Source organism: Ascaphus truei, chromosome 1 (assembly GCF_040206685.1).
Source record: "Ascaphus truei isolate aAscTru1 chromosome 1, aAscTru1.hap1, whole genome shotgun sequence".
NCBI classification, from domain to species: domain Eukaryota; kingdom Metazoa; phylum Chordata; class Amphibia; order Anura; family Ascaphidae; genus Ascaphus; species Ascaphus truei.
In genome coordinates, this window is record NC_134483.1 from 150,033,206 (window position 1) to 150,055,663 (window position 22,458).

Genomic DNA, 22,458 nt, shown 5'->3' on the forward strand with positions numbered 1-22,458 from the left:
ACGTGAGGTGGAGGGGGATGAGAAGGTTGCTGTGTTTCAGATAGCTGCTTGTTGATTTTAGGAGTTGGGGAAGAAGTAAGAGGGATTGTGCAGTGAGCTGAGAGCAGGAAATGTGTGACAATGATAATGCTACAATATATGTCTGATATATTTTACCGAAGACCAATAACAGAGAAACTGTACCATCAGCAAACGGCAGCAAACGGCTGACACCCTGTGGCTGCCGCCTTTGCTGCGACTCAGGTGTTGTTTCTAAGAACATCTGAGGTGAAGTAAAAGCAGTTGAGCAGCAAACAGACCCCCAGGAGGTGCTGACTATAACCAGGTCTTTGAAGTTGTGTCTGTCTTTTCCTGATGATATTAACCCTGTCCACACTGGCTTAGTGAACCATGTTGGGCAAAGTGAACCCGATCTCTTAAGGGGCGGCCTTTGCTGCAACTGGGGTGTTATTTGTAAGAGTGTCTGAAGTGGTCAGTCTTTCACTAACAATGATGCAGCATCAGATTTAAAAAGAATAATCATCACCACCATTATAATATTTAAATTAGTGCTATTTTTGTGCCTCAACTCAGGGAACTCGGGTCGAGCACTTTTGTATTTCATTTAAGCCCCCATTTTTCAGAAATGAACAGGAAACGCCATAAGTGAGTATGAAACTATTTGTAATGTGGCTGTAATAATGGGAGAGGATAATTGCTTTTTATTTATTGTAGTATAGATACATTCATTTTTAATTGCTTAGGGTTACATCAACCTTTTCCCTACACAAACATCACTGATTATTGTTATTTTGTATTATAATAATAATAATTATTATTAGCATCATCATCTAGTATAAGATATTTCTGTGGAGAAAACATGGAAACTAGGAGCCTTTACTTTTGGACTTGCACATGTCCTTGTAGCACTGAAAAGGTTAACAAACATATTCTTTTTGTTTTTTCCAAAATTTTCCCTTCTATTAAAATCACTTGGCTAAGTGTGTTCTATCTATTAAACTCTACAAATCCGTATTTTGTAGGGAAGTGAAGTAATGAGAGGATTTATAACAGGTTCTGTCATCATCAATATATCAAGCTATTTTATCTGCTTGTGCAAATTTGGGATGTGGTTTTCATGGAGCGATGGGAGTTGTTAGTAAAGAAAGAAGCACTTGTCCCCACTAACAACTTGTGACTATATTGCGCCCAATCACTTAGAATTTATCTACTGTCAATGAAACCCGTAAACGATAAACATTTTATACATTTCTTTATGTGTTTACAAATCTTCATAAAAGTATTTTGCCGACGCAAACCTTCATAACGACAAAAGAGGCAGAAACATTTTGCATAATTGTAAATGTACGTAGATGGAGTCCCAAAAAAGAAATAGCCGTGCCTGACCATCGGATGTCACTCTTGGTCCATGTTTGGGCCTGGAAACATTACTCATGGCCGATGTGATCATGACAGGTATTGTATTGTATGTCTTTATTTATATAGCGCCATTAATGTACATAGCGCTTCACAGTAGTGATACATGTGACAATTCTATAAATAAATAATACAAATAACAGGTCATGTAAATAAGTGCTCCAGATATAAAAGTAACATTTCGGAAAAGGAGTCCTTGCTCCGAAGAGCTTACAATCTAATTGGTAGATAGGAAGAACATATAGGGACAGTAGGATGGCATTCTGTTAAGTGCACCTCCAGGGGGGCAAGCTTTATGTATTGTGTGTATAGTATTAGCCACGGGGCTGCTCATATGCAGGTAAAAGACACCACATCGCCAGGTTTAATATCCCTTATCAATAGATGAGCAATAGATGAGCAATCGCTTTGCAATGATCTGCGATAGAGCAATTTAGCAGGGCTGTCCACAATGTAGAGGTAAGTCAAAACGCAAGTGCTTTAGGGCAGAAAAATGTGGTGAGTGCAAATGCACAGAGGGAGGAGAAGAAATAGAAAAGGAATGTGTGTCATCTAGTTATTTCTCTATAAATAAGTTGTTCTGTGGTATTGGCAGGAAAAAAAGTTCACAGGTCACCACTGTGTCAGGTGGCAGCAGTGGTCTGCTGCTGTTTAGCAATGTCATCAGTAATCACTGTCACCAGAAAGTGTCTCTACTTCCCCTGTTTAAAAGTTAGTAACAGTAGAGTTAATGCAGGTGCAGAGTAGAGCCGAGTCACCAAATCATTAGCCACATTACCTGCTATTTTAATGTGCACCAGAATTTCTGATGTTGGTCACCAGGTTATTTTAATGCCTAAGAAGCTAGCACGTTCATCTTATTTAAAATAATTGTCCTCCTTTTAACTGTCTGCCTCATTGTGTCACCTGCATTTTGGTGTATAATTGTAATAAAAGGGGGGAATTTTCATCTTGCATTTTTAGCGGCCTGTGAATTAATTATCGCAAATGGCTTTTTTTTTGTAATGCCAACTTGGTGCATGGAAATCTCATTTCAAATTGCAGTTGTGTCTTCCTATATACTTACCTGCAATTTCTTAACCTGCACAATCACTATCCAAAAATTGATTTTTTTTTTTCCTTTTTTGGTGCACAGAAATCGGTTGCGCTAGGCCTGCAGATGTTAATAGTACACAGTATGTGCTAAAAAAAGAATGTTTCTGTGTGCCAAAAAAAGGGGAAAGTGCATCAAAATCATCCTTCAACTTCAACTTGGCCTAACAAAAAGACTGTTAATAGTGTTTGCGCAGAATGAGATTGCTATAAATCAACCCAAACCTTTATTTGACACAGCTGGCCTATTTTATTACATAGGTTAACAAAATGTATTATTTCAAAGCATGGCTATTATAAATAATATTACACTAATCATTTATTTTTACTAACACTAGATACAACATAAATAAAAACAATACACATGATTCTGTTTTAATTTAAAAATTGTATTTATCAGGTATTCAGCATGACACAATGCTTCAAAAATAATTAAAAACAATGAATTATACATCAAGTGTATGAAGTCTTCCTACAGACCATGCACGTTTATGAAAGTTTGTATTACTTTGTAACACTGAAATGTTGATGCACAAAAAAGTGTCAAATCTAATCAGTATATAAGCCACTCAGTGTCACTCTATCATTTCGTTTTTTCCCTTTTTGTCTTGTGCATCACTTGTGGTTTGGGAAACATAAATGTGTGTGTTTATTATGTTTATTATATATATAATATATATATATATATATATATATATATATATATATATATATATATAAATAGTCAAAACAAACATCACAGCTTGCACTCAATGTACTGGTTCATATAGACAGGTGCTAGTCTCAAATAATAGAAAAACAACATTACCATTCTCTCGTCCGGTAAAGAAAGACTGTACTCGGTTCAGTAATCATGAAAAACTGTATTGGGCATCTGAATAGAAAAGATAAGTCACCCAATCCGACGTTTCGGTTCTGGAATAGGACCTTTCTCAAGGGGGTGCCTTTGAGAAAGGTCCTATTCCAGGACCGAAACGTCGGATTGGGTGACTTATCTTTTCTATTCAGATGCCCAATACAGTTTTTCATGATTACTGAACCGAGTACAGTCTTTCTTTACCGGACGAGAGAATGGTAATGTTGTTTTATATATATATATATACACACAGGGCTCAACAAACTAGGGGAAAACCTACTCGCCCCCCCACCTAAAAAATAACTTGCCCCCCAAAAACCTCCCTCACCCCTCCCCCGACGACTCTTACCTGAGGCGGGGTCCGGCGGCGTGGTGCGACGATCTCCGTCTTCTCCACTGCAAATTGTACTCTTTCCCCTGCAGGTCCTGAAAAAATGGCCGCGCGGCGATTCGTCATGATGTCAAGTAACGTCCTGTTGCCATGGTGGCCTTTTTTCAGGACCTGCAGGGGAAAGAGTACTATTTGCAGGGGTAGGAGGAGATCGCCGCACAACGCCGCCGGATCCCGCCTCTGGTAAGCACTCGACAGCGGCCAAAATGTACTTGCCCCCTTGGGGTGCAGGCGAGTGCATTTGTCAAGCCCTGTGTGTATATATGTATATATGCAGAATAAATGAATACTTCAGTATTAGGTGATACCTTTTTTATTTTGGACTAACAAATACTGAAGTACTCATTTATTCTGCATTTTTATATTTTACATATATATAAAACTTGTGAGCACATTCACATGTCTTAGACAGGTCTGCAACCCTGCCTTTCCCCATTATCACCTAGCGTACTGTGCTACCACCGCAGCAAGGAATTCTGGGAAAAGACATGCAAATGTGCACACAATGTGTCACCTTTTGCCTGAAATCCATTTTTTGATGTGCTCACAAGTGATATTCTTTTTGGCTATATGCTAATGGTGGAGTTTTTAAATAATGTTTATAATGTATAATATATATATATATATATATATATATATATATATATATATATATATATATATATAAAATTATCTATAATCAGGAGATACTGAGGACTGTTTTAACTTATGTGTTTTTGTGATGTTACTTATAATAAATTTGAAATTTTTGTATACTTGCGTGCTTTTGGTCGGATACTTTCTCTCTCTTTAATTCATACATACATTATCCCCAGCACCGTCAACAGCTGTGTATTTGGTAGCTTTATATTGCTGACTTTGGTACTATTTACTATTTACCTCTGGGTCTGTTGCAGGCAATTTTTGGTTTATATAAATATATATATATATATATATACTTTTTTTTTTTCCACCCTCCCGAGAGGGTTGGGGGGTACCCTCCCCTCTCGTTCATCAGATCCCAATCCACTTCAGTGGTTCGGGTGCATGCCCTTGGACTGTCCAACCGAAGTCAGAGCCGCCCTCGGAACGGGTTCCCTGAAGATTTCAGCCCGAAAGCCTAGGTCTCCAGGGACATTGATGCCTTCCTCCGTTAGGATTCAGGACATCCGTCTCTTCCTCCCTCTGGCCTGAGGCCCGCAAGGGAGTTCGCGTCATCTCCCCTCTTTCGAGGGTTGTGCGGGTGCACCCCAGCCCCGAAGGGCTGGTTGTTCGAATGCCATCCCCCCTTAGCCCGAAGGCTCAGGGGTTCTGTGGTCCGGGGCCTGGACACCACCTCTCAACGAGCTAGAGGGCCAAATGCTTGCCACAGACCTTTCCTACTGAAGCCCCAGATAGGATGGTACTGCATTTGGTCATAGCTGTGCAGGCCGAGAGGAGCATTACCCACACCGCTGTTTTGACCTTAATGGGTCTCATCAGTGTGGGGCAACATTTCGGACCTTACGGGGGAGCTTGAGAAAGGACCGTAAGGTCCGAAATGTTGCTTCTTTTTTCTGTGATTACCCCTGATGCCTGTGTTACTTCATTAAATTGTATTTTTTTAATTTGTGAGTGCTCCAGATTCTGTGATATTGGGTGTGTGTATATATATATATATATATATATGCAAATATAGCTGTATGCTCATCTGCATGTCTTAGGCAGGTCTGCAACCCCGCCTTTCCCCATTATCACCCAGCATACAGCACTTCCACTGCAGCAAGGGATTCTGGGAAATGACATGCAAATGAGCACACAGTGTCACTTTTTGCCTCAATAACCATTTTTAACATGGTTCCCTATAGGCTTAAGCTTGCTGCATGGTCACAGCTTTGAGCACAGCCAGGGTTAAGGTGCATACCCAGAAAACCACCCACAGACAGCTGTTTCGACCTTGATGGGTCTCATCAGTGTGGGGTTGATTTTACTGGGAATGCAAGAGAGGCTTATGGGATAGGCCAAACCATAATACTGAGTTAAGTTATGGTGAGTAAAAAAAGTGACAAAAACCCTCCACAGGAAAGCAAATATGCAAATATAGCTGTATGCTCATCTGCATGTCTTAGGCAGGTCTGCAACCCCGCCTTTCCCCATTATCACCCAGCATACAGCACTTCCACTGCAGCAAGGGATTCTGGGAAATGACATGCAAATGAGCACACAGTGTCACTTTTTGCCTCAATAACCATTTTTAACATGGTTCCCTATAGGCTTAAGCTTGCTGCATGGTCACAGCTTTGAGCACAGCCAGGGTTAAGGTGCATACCCAGAAAACCACCCACAGACAGCTGTTTCGACCTTGATGGGTCTCATCAGTGTGGGGTTGATTTTACTGGGAATGCAAGAGAGGCTTATATATATATATATATATATATATATATATATATATATATATATATATATGTACTTCAGTATTAGGTGATACCTAATATTAGGTGATGTAGGTGATATTAGGTGATATACTGTGTGTGTGTGTGTGTGTGTGTGTGTGTGTGTGTGTGTGTGTGTGTGTGTGTGTGTGTGTGTGTGTGTGTGTGTGTGTGTGTGTGTGTGTGTGTGTGTGTGTGTGTGTGTGTGTGTGTGTGTGTGTGTGTAAAGCGCTGTATACGCTGTTCAAAATTATTTATGTATACATTTACATATACATACATACACGCACACACACATATATATATAGTGTTATAATTAGATACAATCATGTGTCTCTGTGTGGGAATGATGCCACTACTGCCAGGTAGGAAGAGTTTTGGATTCCCCTCCAAGCAGAAAAGGATACAGTGGCTCCGGTCAAGACAACCTTTTTTGTTGCTGTTTTTTTTTTGTTTTTTTTATCATTGTTACATATCCACATATAGGGCCTCATGCAGAGAGCATCGAATTTTCAAATTGGCGAATTTCATAAAAAGTAGCTTTTTTGGAGAGTTTTATTCTCCATATGCAGAAAAGTTCGACTTCTGCTATGTTTAACATGGATGCGTGTGGCGAGTTTAAATGGGAAAGATGCGCGCTTCAGAAATGTGTAAAGAAAAAATCGCGCATTTTTTGTCCCCTTTGCTATAGGCGGCGAGCGCCATCTTATTGCCAACTTTTCCTGGCGCGGCAAAAATGAGAAAAACAGCCGCTACATGCCGTTCATACCTCTCTGCATTCGGAGAGTTTTAAAAATGGCGAGATGGAGGTTCTCGCCAGCCACGAGGCGAGTTTTAGAAATAGAAAAAAAATTTGGCGTGTTTTTCGTAACTCGCCATTTTCTGCAGTTTTCTGCGCGAAATTGTACAAAAAATGGCGAATTTTGAAATAACGATGCTCTCTGCATGAGGCCCATAATATATTTAATTAGCCTTGAACCCTTTTAACTTGTAATTATATATTCAGTATTTGGATCAACTTTTACTAGCCCTTGTAAAAGTCTGGTTCCTAATCTAGTGCAATAGGGTAATAACTTTCCATGGGACTATTTGCTTCTCTCTGGGTGACAGAGACCTACCTGAGTTGCAGGGAAAGTGTCACTTACTGTCACTTACTTTTCATGTTTAGTCATTTGACACAGCACCATTCTGTATGTTTTCACTGCTGATTTGTAATCTAGAACTGTAACCAGATACTAACGGAGAGAGAGACTCTTTTTAGCAGCAGATCCGATGGTACCCTGGCCCAGCCTTTGAGCAAACCAACAGCCCAAAACTGACACTTTTTGGGTCCTATCACAAGCATGTAGCTTAAGACAACGCTTCTATTAATGGGAAAATTGGGGCAGAAGGTGACACCAGTTGTACCTTGTACCCTCATGCAGACAAGTGCTTCCCTTTTCCAGCTGATGAAAACTGTCCTGTGTTTTCCCTAATGCAAGTGGTTAATAAATAACTTAATTCTGCTTTCTGCATATTTTCAGTATGTTTTTTAAAAAAATGTGGGTGTCTTTTATGTGTTATTTCTTTTGGAAGCTACTAGAAATTGTACATGGAAATCATTCCTTCGTTTTCATGGTCGCATATTTATTAACCTTACACTTACAATATAATAATGGTGCCTGTGGGCAGACTTAGGTGAAAATGTAGACAGTAAAAATGTACTAGAAAAGCATATAAAGGGCTATGAAAGCACGTTGATAAATTAGGTTATTTTTATGGAATACCAGACTTTATGTGGAATATCCATACGTAACATATCATTGGATGTACGTACCCATGCAACCACAAAAAACTCACACTTTGGTATACACAATTAGAATGACATTATATAAAGAATGGTGCATTACAGGATTTAATTTGCAGTTATATGTTGCTATGTACGTAAGGAATAAATATGCTTTGAACCAAAATGAAGTGGGCATTTATTTAATGTTGTTTTTGGATAAGTGAAATGTATAATTTGTAAACTTCTGGCACAAAAGTACACACCATCCATATTCATATTGCTGATAACGTCTTCACCATTCAAGGTTGTATTACAACATGGAATGTGGAAGAACACAAAGTTTTCAAGGTCATTGGTTCAAGTTCTATTTAAAAAGCACTGATTTCCGAGAGGCCTAAAATATTAAATAGGAGTATTACACATTGAATAAGGGAACATGACCCTTTGAAATTAGAAGGAATACACGCAATGGCATATGAATAGGCAATATGTAAAATATTGCAGAAGAACAATAAAAAGGAGATATGAATGAGTTCTCTGAATACTAACTGGTCTTCATCCCTGTCTCTCAAATAGCCACATATCTGTTCATATCTTTGAAGAATGTGTTAATTCCTTCATTCCTTCTGTGATTGTATTATGTACATAATGCTATATTTCCATAGAAATACTTGATCAGAGCACATTTGACTATCTTTCTAATTAAAGCTCCTTCTATATCAGGGAGGGACATATAAATCCCCATTTCTTATAAATAAATAAAAAGTTACATATTTGGATCACTGGTCGTGGCATCAATTAGATTTTGTTTCAAAATATGTCATGACAATTTAGTTTCGCAGGCACCCAGATTTTCCCCAAACATTGAGTTTTAACGAGATCAAAGGCTGTTTAAATATTCTCTTCGTCAAAAAAATATTATTATTATTATTATAAAAGTCAGTAGACTGTTTATTCTGTGGCTGATTTTTTTTGTATGTTTTTTTAACATCTATGTGATTTACACAGACAATTTTTATTTAATCATTTATGTATTCATCTTTACATATTTGTTTTCCTTTTCCATTTTTGTCAACATGCTTAGAAATAAGGATGTGGTTTACACTTAGTGTCTGCATTTCCCTGGCATTGTGTCATCAGAAATTCGTGGCAACATGTAAATACAATAATGCATTAAGATTCTGTACCCGTTATAATAAATATCACTACATTCAATAGTGATCCCCCAGTTTTGCCAGAGCGTTTTGGCTTAAATAATCGTGTCTGGTGATCATCATAAAATTCAGCTTTGCCATTTAAAAACATAAATCCATTTTAATAAACCAACCACCCGATCCATGTTTATTATTACTAACATAAAAGCGATGTGCCCACAAACTGTACACCTGATTTGTAGGAACATAGACTCACAATTATCTCTCCCCTCATAAATGTATGTGGCAAGTTTTTGGGTCAGTTCCCTTGTTCAGAGACGTTAACATCCCACGGCAGAAACTAAAAAAGGAAGAAAAATTATGGGAAGAAATACAGATATTAATTCAGATCTCGATTATATGTCTCACACAGACTCATTCCACGATGTCTCTACATTTTCCATAGAACCTCTCCCCACACCATCTTTCTTGCTAATATGTTTAATTCACTTACATACAATTTAAATGCCACTTAAGCTTTTTGACCAGGAGGAGACATTATGCTGCACATGAACAAAAATTATTATTATAACAACTCTGGAAAAACGTGCATATATGCTAACAAGCTTCTTTAAACCTCCATCATTAAATGTCTACACATGTCAGCACATTTTTTGGAATATTAAAGTGAGAATAAAAGGAAACACAATAGGTTTATATGATCCGGTTTATTGAACAAACAGATACTTTGCGGAATAAACGCATTTGATTCTTTTTCAGGCTTAGTTTAAAAGCTCAAATACTGCAATTAACCCCCTGGTCCAATTAAATCTATCAAACAATCTATTTTTTCCTAATATTTTCCCTTTTGTTTTGTTTTCTTTTTCCCCCCATTGGTGTAAATGACCATTATGGCTATCATCCTATTTTTGTCTTGAATATTAAGGGTTGTTTGTTTAGCAGATGGGATACATATTGGGGCAGTATTAAAGTCTCTAAACTACAAAACTGGGGTAAATCTAGTGCAAAAAAACCTGCTCGATTTATAACAAACCCCAAAATCTCATCATATCTTATGTTACCTTTTCCTTTGATAAATAAGATGCAGTCTTTTTCTCCCGTTTGTTGCTTAACCTAAGGAGATGCAGTGGTAAAGAGTAACAAGTAAGTTAAATATTAAGTCAGCCTGGTAAAGTGTCATGAAGTAAAGTATTTCTTATATTTTAGCATTTGTGGCACTCCTCCCTGCTAATCCGATTAATACCTTTATTCACAATATCAATTTGTAGTTTGGTTACTGAATGCATTCTACTTGTTTCAATATATTTCAGGAAATAACATGCCTTCGTGTGCATATTCTGGCAAGAAAAGTATGTCTTTCAACATCTTTACTGGGAGCAGGAATATATTCTTGCAAAAGTAAACAGTGTCAGAAAATCAAATACTCTTTAACCCTTTAAAAAATATTCAATGCCACTGGGCTGGTGTGCTGATTTAGCACTACCTGTACGTTTTCTAAAGATCTCTATTCATTCAACACAAAATATACCGGCAATCAGCAATCATTATTGACAACTTAGTAGCAAAATAAAATAAAATAATGTTTGTTAAAATGTTTTTACAGGCCTGTCAGTGCTGATCACATATAAAAGTATTAGGCAATCAATAAATGCAAGACTGCATCCTTAGGTTTAGAGCATTTAAACTCTGAATCGGTATCTGGATAACATTCTGCCATGTATATTGCATGTTTAATACCTTTTTATTTTAGTATATATGTATACATACAAATTTGAAATGAAATAAATTATTGTAATTTTCGACTGAATATGCATTCATATACTAACTGAACATGTATCATTTCATTACAATGTATATACACACACACACACACACACATATATATATTTTATATATATATATATATTTGTGTGTATAAAAATATTTGATTTTTTATATATTTAAAATAACTAAAGCAGATGATACGTAACTGTAAACAAATGTTATATATGTCGTTCAGTTTGTATATTACCATCTCAGTTGCAAACTGTTATCTCTCAGTTAGCCAGGTAATCCGCATTTAGCGGTATAGTGAGATCCATATTTCGGCAGGTCAGTGACTGTTGGATGCACACTCTAGCTTCGGTAGCTTTTCTACACGTACAGTACACGAGTGACTGGTGGGAAGGAAGATTCAGAAGATTAATAACGTGAAATCCATTGGGCCATCTCCAAATTCTGTTGTCAGATGGAATACACAGTGCTTGATGGCCATTCTGTTCTGTTGCTGTGCAGAGGGCCAGTTCCCAATCTACAATAACCCAGAAGTGGTGGATAAAACAGAAGTGAAATAATAGGGCAGGGATATTTGGGCAGAAGTGTAGCCATTGTCCAAGAATTAGTTTTGCACCATTTGCTAGAAAAGTAACAATTGTTTCTAGACCACTGGGAAAAAAACTGGTCATCTTAAGGAACATTGGGGGAATCAGAGGCACTGTGCCACCTTGTTACTCATGCAGTATCTCTTGCATGCTGATGTGAGCATTATGTGCTCTGGTTATCTGCTGCTACTGCTGAGAAACACAGATTTGTATGCTCAAACGCTCACAAAATAACACTGTGACCAAAGAATTTATGAGAAAGTGCTCCAGTTCTTCAAAAAAAAGTCAAGTTTGTTTAAATTATATTTCATTATAATTTTGTTATATATATATATATATATATATATATATATATATATATATATATATATATATATATATATATATATATATATATATATATATATATATATATATATATATATATATATATATATATATATATATATATATATATATATATATATATATATATATATATATATATATATATATATATATATATATATATATATATATATATATATATATATATATATATATATATATATATATATATATATATATATATATATATTAAACTAGTTGCCCGATATTAAATATAAAGATGCAGGGGATTCCTTTAGCAAAGTCTCACTTCTGCAATCCTGAGTGAAATAATAGCAAAATTGGGGCTCTTTTTTTTGGAATGAATCTGTTATTGTGTTTCGTTTTATTACTGTACCAATTTTATAGAAGGTTTTTGGTAAATGCACCTTTTTAGTTCAAAACTGCAACTCCCTCTACTCTAAAGAAACATTTGTTTTCTTGTCCTTACCCTTTGATATGGTAGGGCCCATTTTAAACTTTATTGGACCTTTCTACGTGGGGAAAACTCCCTCGATTCGCATTGCCTGGGAGTGAAAAACATGTCAGATAGAATGACATGAAACCATCTGATGGTATTGCCCTATATTGGAAGCAACAGCCAACAAACACCAATGATGATATAAGCAGGGGATTCAAGGAGAAGAAATAGAAGTCTCTGGGATGTTGTAATGGGAGTTTCTGTGTGATAGATCAGCACTAACGCAGTTTCATTGATAACCCCACAGGATTTATTTGATACAGTGACACTCATACAACTAACACTGATTATATGTCAATAGATTTTGAGATCATTGTTTTTTTTTTTTTGTTTTTTTTTTAAACAATTGGGTTAAGGGATGGGGGATGGGGTGTAAGGAGAGAGTGGTACTTACAACAAACCACAGCATTTGTTTAACTCAAAGTCCATATTGGGCAGAATAGCATGTTTAATCATATAGTATAAGAATAAAGGGTTATGTATCAAGCATTTTTGTCTGCTGCAAAATTGGGACAAAACTGTACCAAAACATAGCATCACATGTAATTAAAGGAAAACCCCTACATTGTACAGTAACTCACAAGCTTTTGGGGAAAGGACACTTGCAAAAAATGCATAATAGTTTCATATTTTTTTTCTTCACAAACTGCTGTCAAAATTGAAACTTTCTCACTATATACTAGTTTTCGTCACACACAACGGAATTTGAGTTTAATGGATAGAATAGAGCCTGACAGCATACGTTTCAATGTGCACTTCACCTTCTGTAGTATAGTCACTCAGATGTGTTATTATACATTAGTTACATTAATTAAACACTGCCCATTATACTTAATACCCACACAGAATAACGGGATATGGAGGCAGGCTCCTAAGACTGTCGTTAAAAATCTATATTTAGGGCCTTTTTTTTTTTTGCAGAGAAACATTACATTGGTTCGGGTGCCAACTATACCCTCCATCAATTAAATACACAAGTGAAATGGAATCATTTTTAAATACCCATCAACCCACACACAGATATTCTTCCTAAGTCAGGGAGGAAAATGTGTGGATAACTCATGTTCATGCTAACGTCAATGGAGAGTTCTGTGCAATTTCTGCCACCCACACCTGTAATAATAAGTATCAAATGGCTTCTCCACCTAAAATGTCTTATTTTTGTGTCAGTGATAAGAAGATAGAACTATAAAATGTTATGAACATATGAAAACGATGACTAATTTTAGGCACTTTCACATGTTTCACGATGTTTAGTCAACAAAACAATACAAAATATTATGCATTTAATGCAGGCACCAGCTAAAATGTAGTTAACCTTGCGGGGGTTAGCAGGCTTGTGTCATTTTGTGATCAAAAAAAAAATATGAGCTTGAGATAAAAGCTGGCACTGTGTGCTGATTTGCATGTCATTTCCCAGAATCCCTTGCTGCAGTGAAAGTGCTGTGTGCTGGGCGATAATGGTGAAAGACAGGGTTGCAGACCTGTCTAAGACATGCAAATGAATATACAGTAATATTTACAGTTGCTATATATATATACATATACATACACACACACACACACACACACAGAGACACATAGTGGTGTGAATAAGAAAGTGCACCCTCTTTGAATTCTATGGTTTTACATATCAGGACATAATAACAATCATCTGTTCCTTAGCAGGTCTAAAAATTAGGTAAATATAACCTCAGATGAACAACAACACATGACATATTACACCGTGTCATGAGTTATTTAACAAAAATAAAGCCAAAATGGAGAAGCCAGGTGTGAAAAACTAAGTACACCCTTACTGCTTCCATAGGAAGTAAGATGCTAAGTAGCAGACTGGTGCTGCTAATAAAATGCCCTTGATTAAAGGATCATCAGCAAGTGTGACCACCTCTATAAAAGCCGAAGTTTCAGCACTTTGCTGGTCTGGAGCATTCAGCTGTGTGTTAACACAAGGCCAAGGAGGAAAGACATCAGCAATGATCTTAAAGAAGCAATTGTTGCTGCCCATCAATCTGGGAAGGGTTATAAGGGCATTTTCAAACAATTTAAAGTCCATCATTCTACAGTGAGAAAGATTATTTAAAAGTGGAAAACATTCAAGACAGTTGCCAATCTTCCCAGGAGTGGCCGTCCCAGCAAATTCACCCCAAGGTCAGACCATGCAATGCTCAGAGAAATTGCAAAAAAAAAAAAAAAGTTACATCTCAGACTCTACAGGCCTCAGTTAGCATGTTGAATGTTAAAGTTCATGACAGTACAATTAGAAAAAGACTGAACAAGTATGGTTTGTTTGGAAGGGTTGCCAGGAGAAAGCCTCTTCTCTCTAAAAAGAACATGGCAGCACGGCTTAGGTTTGCAAAGTTGCATCTGAACAAACCACAAGACTTCTGGAACAATGTCCTTTGTACAGATGAGACCAAAGTGGAGATGTTTGGCCTTAATGCACAGCGCCACGTTTGGCGAAAACCAAACACAGCATATCAGCACAAACACCTCATACCAACTGTCAAGCACGGTGGTGGAGGGGTAATGATTTGGGCTTGTTTTGCAGCCACAGGACCTGGGAACCTTCCAGTCATTGAGTCGACCATGAACTCCTCTCTATACCAAAGTATTCTAGAGTCAAATGTGAGGTAATCTGTCCGACAGCTAAAGCTTGACCGAAATTGGGTCATGCAACAGGACAATGATCCCAAGCACACCGGCAAATCTACAACAGAATGGCAGAAAAAGAAAAGAATCAAGGTGTTGCAATAGCCCAGTCAAAGTCCAGACCTCAACCCGATTGAAATGCTGTGGCTGGACCTTAAGAGAGCTGTGCATAAACAAATGCCCACAAACCTCAATGAACTGAAGCAACGTTGTAAAGAAGAGTGGGCCAAAATTCCTCAACAACGATGTGAGAGATTGATAAAGTCATACAGAAAACGATTACTTCAAGTTATTGCTGCTAAAGGTGGTTCTACAAGCTATTGAATCATAAGGTATACTTAGTTTTTCACACATGGTTTCTCCATTTTGGCTTTATTTTTGTTAAATAAATCATGACACAGTGTAATATGTCATGTGTTATTGTTCATCTGAGGTTGTATTTACCTAATTTTAAGACCTGCTAAGGAACAGATGATTGTTATTATGTCCTGATATGTAAAACCATAGAATTCAAAGAGGGTATACTTTCTTTTTCACACCACTATATATATATGTGTGCTCATTTGCATGTCATTTCCCAGAATCCCTTTGCTGCAGTGGAAGTGCTGTGTGCTGGGTGATAATGGTGAAAGGTGGGGTTGCAGACCCGTCTAAGACATGCAAATGAGCATACAGTAATATTTCCATTTGCTATATATATATACATACATACATATAGTGCAAAATAAATAAGTACTTCAGTATTAGGTGATGCCTGTTTTATTTGACTAACAATTGATAGCACTATAGCAACTGGACAAACACACTGTTATATATATATAGGAACAGGGCACACACAAACCAGAATATATTAGGAACCAGGCACTCCTATATGGAAAAAAAGTGACATTGACTGAATGTTCAAAACAAGGGGAAGTGATGAAGTCAGCTAAGGACTGATGAAATGCGTTGGGTCATGCGTCATAACGACCCCTTGACAGAGGACGCTTTGAACGCGAGGATTTCCCCGCCGGTACGATATACACATACACATACACACACACGCTCTTACATCACTAACGTTCAGAGAGCATTTAACACCTTAAGTCATAAATCGCATATTGCACAGGGGGGAGGGACAGGCTTCAGTCACAGATAAATTCCAGGATGCACTGTTTTTAAGTAAAACCCTATCTTGCTTTATCCATTGTAACAACGCTGGATGAAGAGATCAGTGTATCTCGAAAGCTCGCACAGATAAAAGCATTTAGGTTGCCACAGCATGGTATATTCTATTCGTTTTTGATTTTATATATATATATATAGAGAGAGAGAGAGAGAGAGAGAGAGAGTGCAGAATAAATTAGTTCTTCAGTATTAGGTGATACCTTTTTTATTAAGTTCTCTTGTGTATATATTAAATTATGCATTTTTGGCATTATCCCATTCTTGGATTCTGATTTCTATAGACAGTGACTGCTGGACAAGTTTTTAGATTACCTTTTTTATTAGACTAACATGGCTATTTCCGTTTTATATATATATATATATATATATATATATATATATATATATATATATATATATATATATATATATATATATATATATACTGAGTTAAGTTATGGTGAGTAAAAAAAGTGACAAAAACCCTCCACAGGAAAGCAAATATGAGCATACAGTTATATTTGCATATATATATATATATAAACAAACATCACAGCTTGCACTCAATGTACTGGTTCATATAGACAGGTGCTAGTCTCAAATAATAGAAAAACAACATTACCATTCTCTCGTCCGGTAAAGAAAGACTGCACTCGGTTCAGTAATCATGAAAAACTGTATTGGGCATCTGAATAGAAAAGATAAATCACCCAATCCGACGTTTTGGTCCTGGAATAGGACCTTTCTCAAATGCCCAATACAGTTTTTCATGATTACTGAACCGAGTGCAGTCTTTCTTTACCGGACAGAGGATGGTAATGTTGTTTTTATATATATATATATAAAAAAGTCCATAGCTGGCACTCTAAATAATCCAATGTAATACAGGTGCTAGTCCCAAACAAATAATGTAAATAATATTACCATTCTTGCGTCCGATAAGAATAGACAGCACTCTGATCCAGTAACAAAATAGCTGCCCAAACTGACGTTTCGGTCCCGGAACTGGACCTTTCTCAAGACCGGGACCGAAACGTCAGTTTGGGTGGCTATTTTGTACTATATGCCTAATACAGATTTCTTTTGGATTACTGGATCAGAGTGCTGTCTTTTCTTACCGGACGCAAGAATGGTATTATTGTTTATTTATATTTTTATATATATATATAATCATGTTTGGTTCACTTCACTTTAGTGGCTATTTAAGGGAATACAGTGTCCTCCTCACCATTTGATAGGAATTAATCAAAATTCCTTTACCCTTATTGATAATGTTCACATCTCCTGTTTAAATTTGAATTGTTTTTTTCTTTATAGTCTTTTTCCATAATTTAGTTTGAATGCACAAATTAAATGTGAATTATTAATTATATGTGTAGAGGCTCTCTTAGAGTGCTTATGACGTGGGTTTTTTTATCCTAGTCTTTTTGTAGTTACTGATCCTGATAGCACCCCACTTTCAGATATACTAAAAGTTACAGCAGAGCAGGGATACCTCCCTTTTGATACATAACCTCTAATGTTACTCTTATGCTTATTGAGACTGTAATTGTATTTGTTGTGCTCTTTGACCTACTTAAGCCAATCCACATGGACATTTCAGTAAATACATGATTTTTGGGGAATTGTGCGAAATTTCTGACCTCAATATTATATCCTTTGAAATAGTGAACTACCTCATCCTTAATAATTCCATTACAGTTCCCACTGTTATTTTGTGGGAACGTTCCAATGTTTGGCTCAGATACTGTAAAAAAAAACTTCTGTTTGTTCTTTTATAAATATCTGATTGTATTAAGATATCACCCAGAGACTTAGTATGAGAGTAATGGTCTTTCAACAAATCAATTACTAAAGTCACAGATGTTTTCTCAGTATATCTTTAAATAAATTGTATCCATTGCCTGTGACTGTAGAGTACATATTGTGACAAATAGGATACAATAGAACATTTCCTTTTCATTCCATTTCTTTTAAGAATTCCTCCCTGCCGTTTTTTTTCACTTCTTTAAATCTACTTTCAGCATTAATCTTCTCCCTTTACATTTATTTAAAGCTCCTATTGCTCATGTTTACATTTTTTTCTTCATTATCTGGAATCTATGCACCTTTGTAAATCAGCTAAAAGTCATACTATTAGTTGTATTCCACAGATGGCAACTATCTACCCTTAAAAAGCCTTTTCTGTTTTTATCTTTCAAATAAAGATCCATCCCTATTGTTTGTCCCATTTTACAACCATTATAAGTGAATCTGTAAAAGTTTATTTTCTAGTTTATTGTAGGATGTGAAGTATATGCAACTTGTATCATGTTAAAAAAAATCTAACTTCTGTATCTATCGATATAAATAATATATCATCAATAAATCTTAACCATTTCTGAATATGACGCTTAAACTGTTCATCTTCTAAATGAATAATTATTAGACATTTTAGGAGGAGTAGCTACTTTATAGATGGAGCAGTAGCATGTCTGTATGGGTTGATGGGCATTTAAAGATTATTGTAGTTCACCATGATGGAGGATGCAGTTGGCACCTGAAATGTTGTGATGTTATTCTGCAATGAAAGTGCCCTAAATATTGTAAGCAGGGTTTCATTGCCCTTTCTTTCTTTGTGCTTGTTTGTACATGTCTTTGGTATATCATTCTATTTATGTAATTTACATAACTCTGTACCCCACTGTACTGTGCTGTGGAATATGTTGGCGCTTTACAAATAAAAGATAATAATTATAATAATAATAAATATGCGTTTAACTGAAGTGTGCCTTAACATCCATTTATACTATTTGTCAATTTTAATTTAATTGTAATGCTTTGTAAATGTGTACGGGTCTCTCTATCAATCAAGCAGGTAATAGCTTTAGTCAGTATATACAATGAAAAAATTAAATAGTAATAATTTCCAAGATATTATTATCAATAATAATAATATATAATGTAACAAAAAAATAATTTACATTTACAGTTATTTTATCAAGCACCTGGACACCCTTCTGGCGTCTCTTATTCATTCTGCTTTTGCCTGAATCCCATTTCTGTGCTTCTATTCCATTCTTAAGAGTTAAGAAATACAGTTTCATATTATCCCAACAGATATGGCTTCAATGGATTGCAAATCAATTACATAAAAGCCCATTGAACACTCAAGGGGGGGGGGGTAAGAATAATTCATATTATACTCTTAATAATTTGTCATTATTATTTTGTCTCAAATTCTACAAACTATATTTTAATTCCCAGCGTCTGCTACATTTTTTATTTGTAGGATAAATGGTCATTCAATATCTGACTGATTCAAAAGCTTATATTGGTGAATGTTGATGTAATTATAAAAAAGAATACAGGAGAAAGTAATTTACTTTAAACAGCTTAATAATTAGTTCATATTAATTAAAGCACTAATAATACATTCCCCATTATTATTTTCTTATTTGAGATGTAAAGCATGTGGCAATGTATAATTCTACATTCTTACCTAAGCTGGCAATTGTTTTGTGCTCCGCCCGGTTATACATGTGTAAAAATCCTGATTGTGTGTCTAACATAATGGCTGCTTCAGTCAGTGTAACTCAGCAGCTACAATATATACTCATATTACTAAGGTAACATTGTCTATTATTACAGTTTACAGCACAAACTGCTGGGGTATTTGGCAACAAATTAACACAAACAGGAAAGTGATGCAAAGATCTTGCATTGCTTGGGAGGTGTGCTAAAACTTGCTATTGAAATCAAAGAATGCATTAAAATGTATTCAAATGGCATTAAGAATGTAATAATAAAAAAATAAAAATGAAGTAAGTATTATCTAATACTACAGAACTTACTTTTTTTAAATAAGCATATAAGATTACACATGTTTTGCTGCTTTAATATTTCTTTTATATTTTAATGTACAATTAAAATAAATGAATGATATCCAGACTTCATTTATTTGAATTGTACTTTAATAGAAATTGAGCATTCATTCATATTGTTGAGGTATGTACCGTATGAATATAATTTATTGTACACCCATCCGTTATACAGTCATTTTTACATTATATTCCATATTATTTCACACAAAGATATCACTTAACTTTAATTACTAATAAAATATATTGTTTATGATGTGTTTCAGACATTTATATGATCTAACTATCTATCTATCGATCTATCTATCGATAGATAGATATATATCCATATTTGTATGACATGTAACTTTTTGTAATGATAGGATTAAGATTAAGAAGTTACTTTAAGGATAAAGTATTTACGATTGTTAGGTAAACTGCTCATTACCATATGATTAGATATGAGTAAACCTAAATTCCATTAAAATGTAAGGACCATTATTTTAAAGGAAAATGCCAGGACATTGTAGCTTTAAGCACCTTTGGGGATAATGCATAATGCATTATGTGGGATATGTTAAATTGAGATAACTGAACGTAAACAAATTTGTGAACTTCTGAGGATCTACCCCCAGGTCCCATGTTAGAATTCTATACATTAACTAATGAAAACTCAGATCGTTTGAGGTTCTAATCCTTCAACAAACCAACCACATCAAGACTTGCTAGAATGTGTGTGGTGATCAGATGCATCAGATTTGAGACTCTTGTGTATGCTTACTAAATTTGCACATATTTAATCTCCCAACAACTCTACTTTTGGTAAAGCATGGTGAACGAACTGAAGAAAAAAGTTTAATGTATAATAGAGCATAAATAGTGCCACCTAATATATTGTCAGCATACTATGAGTTAGACACTACAATCCTTACACATTAATGTTTTTTTTTCTTTTATGCAGACAACAGTTAAAATGTGCAATAGAGGATCATAGTGAAAAAGCTACATAAATAGCAAGTGGGGAAAAGGCTCATCTCTGAGTTCATGTATTTTTTTTTACACCACGATTGTAGATGCTGTGAAATTAATGGATTAAATAATTGAGTGGACCCCTCTCACATTTTGGGCTGTGCCACATGGTATATAGATAAAGGCACCACTGTTTTCTAGTATTGTCTGTCCACATAATAGTACGAAGCATGAACTCCTTCTCTTGCTGCAAATGAATGTAACCAGTTGTCAAAGTGTGACAATATGGGGGTAAAGAGTACACCTACTTTTTTTTATTTACACAACAGGATCACTACTTTTCTTGCTCCCCTCTTAACTTTTTAATTCAACAAAAAAATGATTTGTTTTCGTCTCTTTCCCTGCTCAATTGAGCATTAATAAATACTGTATAAATATTTCTAAAATATTGTGCAATTCGTTTTCCTTGAATATTTAACAAATGTACAATTGTTATGTCAGGCACAGTAAAGCTTTTTTTTTTAGCCCTTTCAATTACTGGCTTTATCCCATTGACTCACTGAAATACTATTATTTTGCCCTACACATTGTAGGTTGTGACGAGTGATAACTTGTATTAGACCACATGAGCCAAGCACTGGTCTTCTGTTATGCACAATGAGTTCACAAGCAAAACATGTCAATTCCTTTCTCTTTTAAAGAAGTACCTTACATGGTTTTTTTATACACTGGTTTTCAGGGACAACGAAGTCTTTTCCTCGGGTAGAATTGGGGAATGGGAACTCATGTTGCCCACTGCAAAGGCACAAAAACAAGAAGAGGAAAATAAAGAGTTCTAACTGCATTCAGTTAATTAAAAATGGCTATGTGGGTAAATAGTATAATAATGTAGGTGGGAATAAGAATATTGAATTGTATCGGCAATATCTAATAGAAATGTTAACTATTACTGATGTATGTATACAAGAACGCCACAAGACATATACAGTATATGAGATATTATGAGCTTTGATGCACAGAACATACAATATACCATATCCTTTTGCCCTATCTAGAGACATGCTTGGCTGTACAGTACATACATTGATATGCAAACATTATGACTTATATACCAAGGTCATGAAAGCACATCAGACTTTTACTGTCCTATTCTATATTTGGTGCAGATTTATTAGACAGAGATTAATAAATCCCACTATAATATGTGTCACCTAGCACATCAAATGAGCCACATCAATTTGTGATGTATTTAAGATTGAGTGTGTTTGACTATCCTGCAAAATATTCTGATAATTTTTCTATTGTTTGCCATTTCTTCACCAACTTCATATTTTGCTTCTGTTAGATGCTGTGAAAGAGTCAATGCTTGTACTGGCAACTCTCACTATCTAACAGCAGGTGGCATGGCTTTTTAGTCTTGAGAATGGAATTAAAGACTTGGGATGCAGCTGTCCCATATCTGGCTCTGCTCCTAACCCTTTTTCTGATGTCATCAGTGTGGTGAACTATGTCCCAGGGATACACAATGTGGGTGCAGCTTCTTCTACTGTATTCCCAAGAGGTTGCCAGTCTGCAACT

The 22,458-nt window shown here is 35.8% G+C and overlaps 1 protein-coding gene and 1 long non-coding RNA gene across 7 annotated transcripts in view; one reads left to right on the forward strand and one right to left on the reverse strand.

The window, feature by feature from the left end:
* The window catches only part of NFIB (nuclear factor I B), a 455,016-nt gene that overhangs the window by 119,904 nt on the left and 312,654 nt on the right, over nt 1-22,458 (forward strand). The window lies entirely within an intron of this gene.
* LOC142492819 (uncharacterized) overlaps nt 1-22,458 on the reverse strand; it is a 33,998-nt gene that overhangs the window by 4,341 nt on the left and 7,199 nt on the right. For both annotated transcript variants that reach the window (XR_012800912.1, XR_012800913.1), the window contains exons 2-4: nt 11,079-11,223; nt 10,129-10,180; nt 9,324-9,407 (exon numbers count right to left, since the gene is read on the reverse strand). This is a non-coding gene — a long non-coding RNA (uncharacterized LOC142492819). The remainder of the gene's footprint in view (nt 1-9,323; nt 9,408-10,128; nt 10,181-11,078; nt 11,224-22,458) is intronic.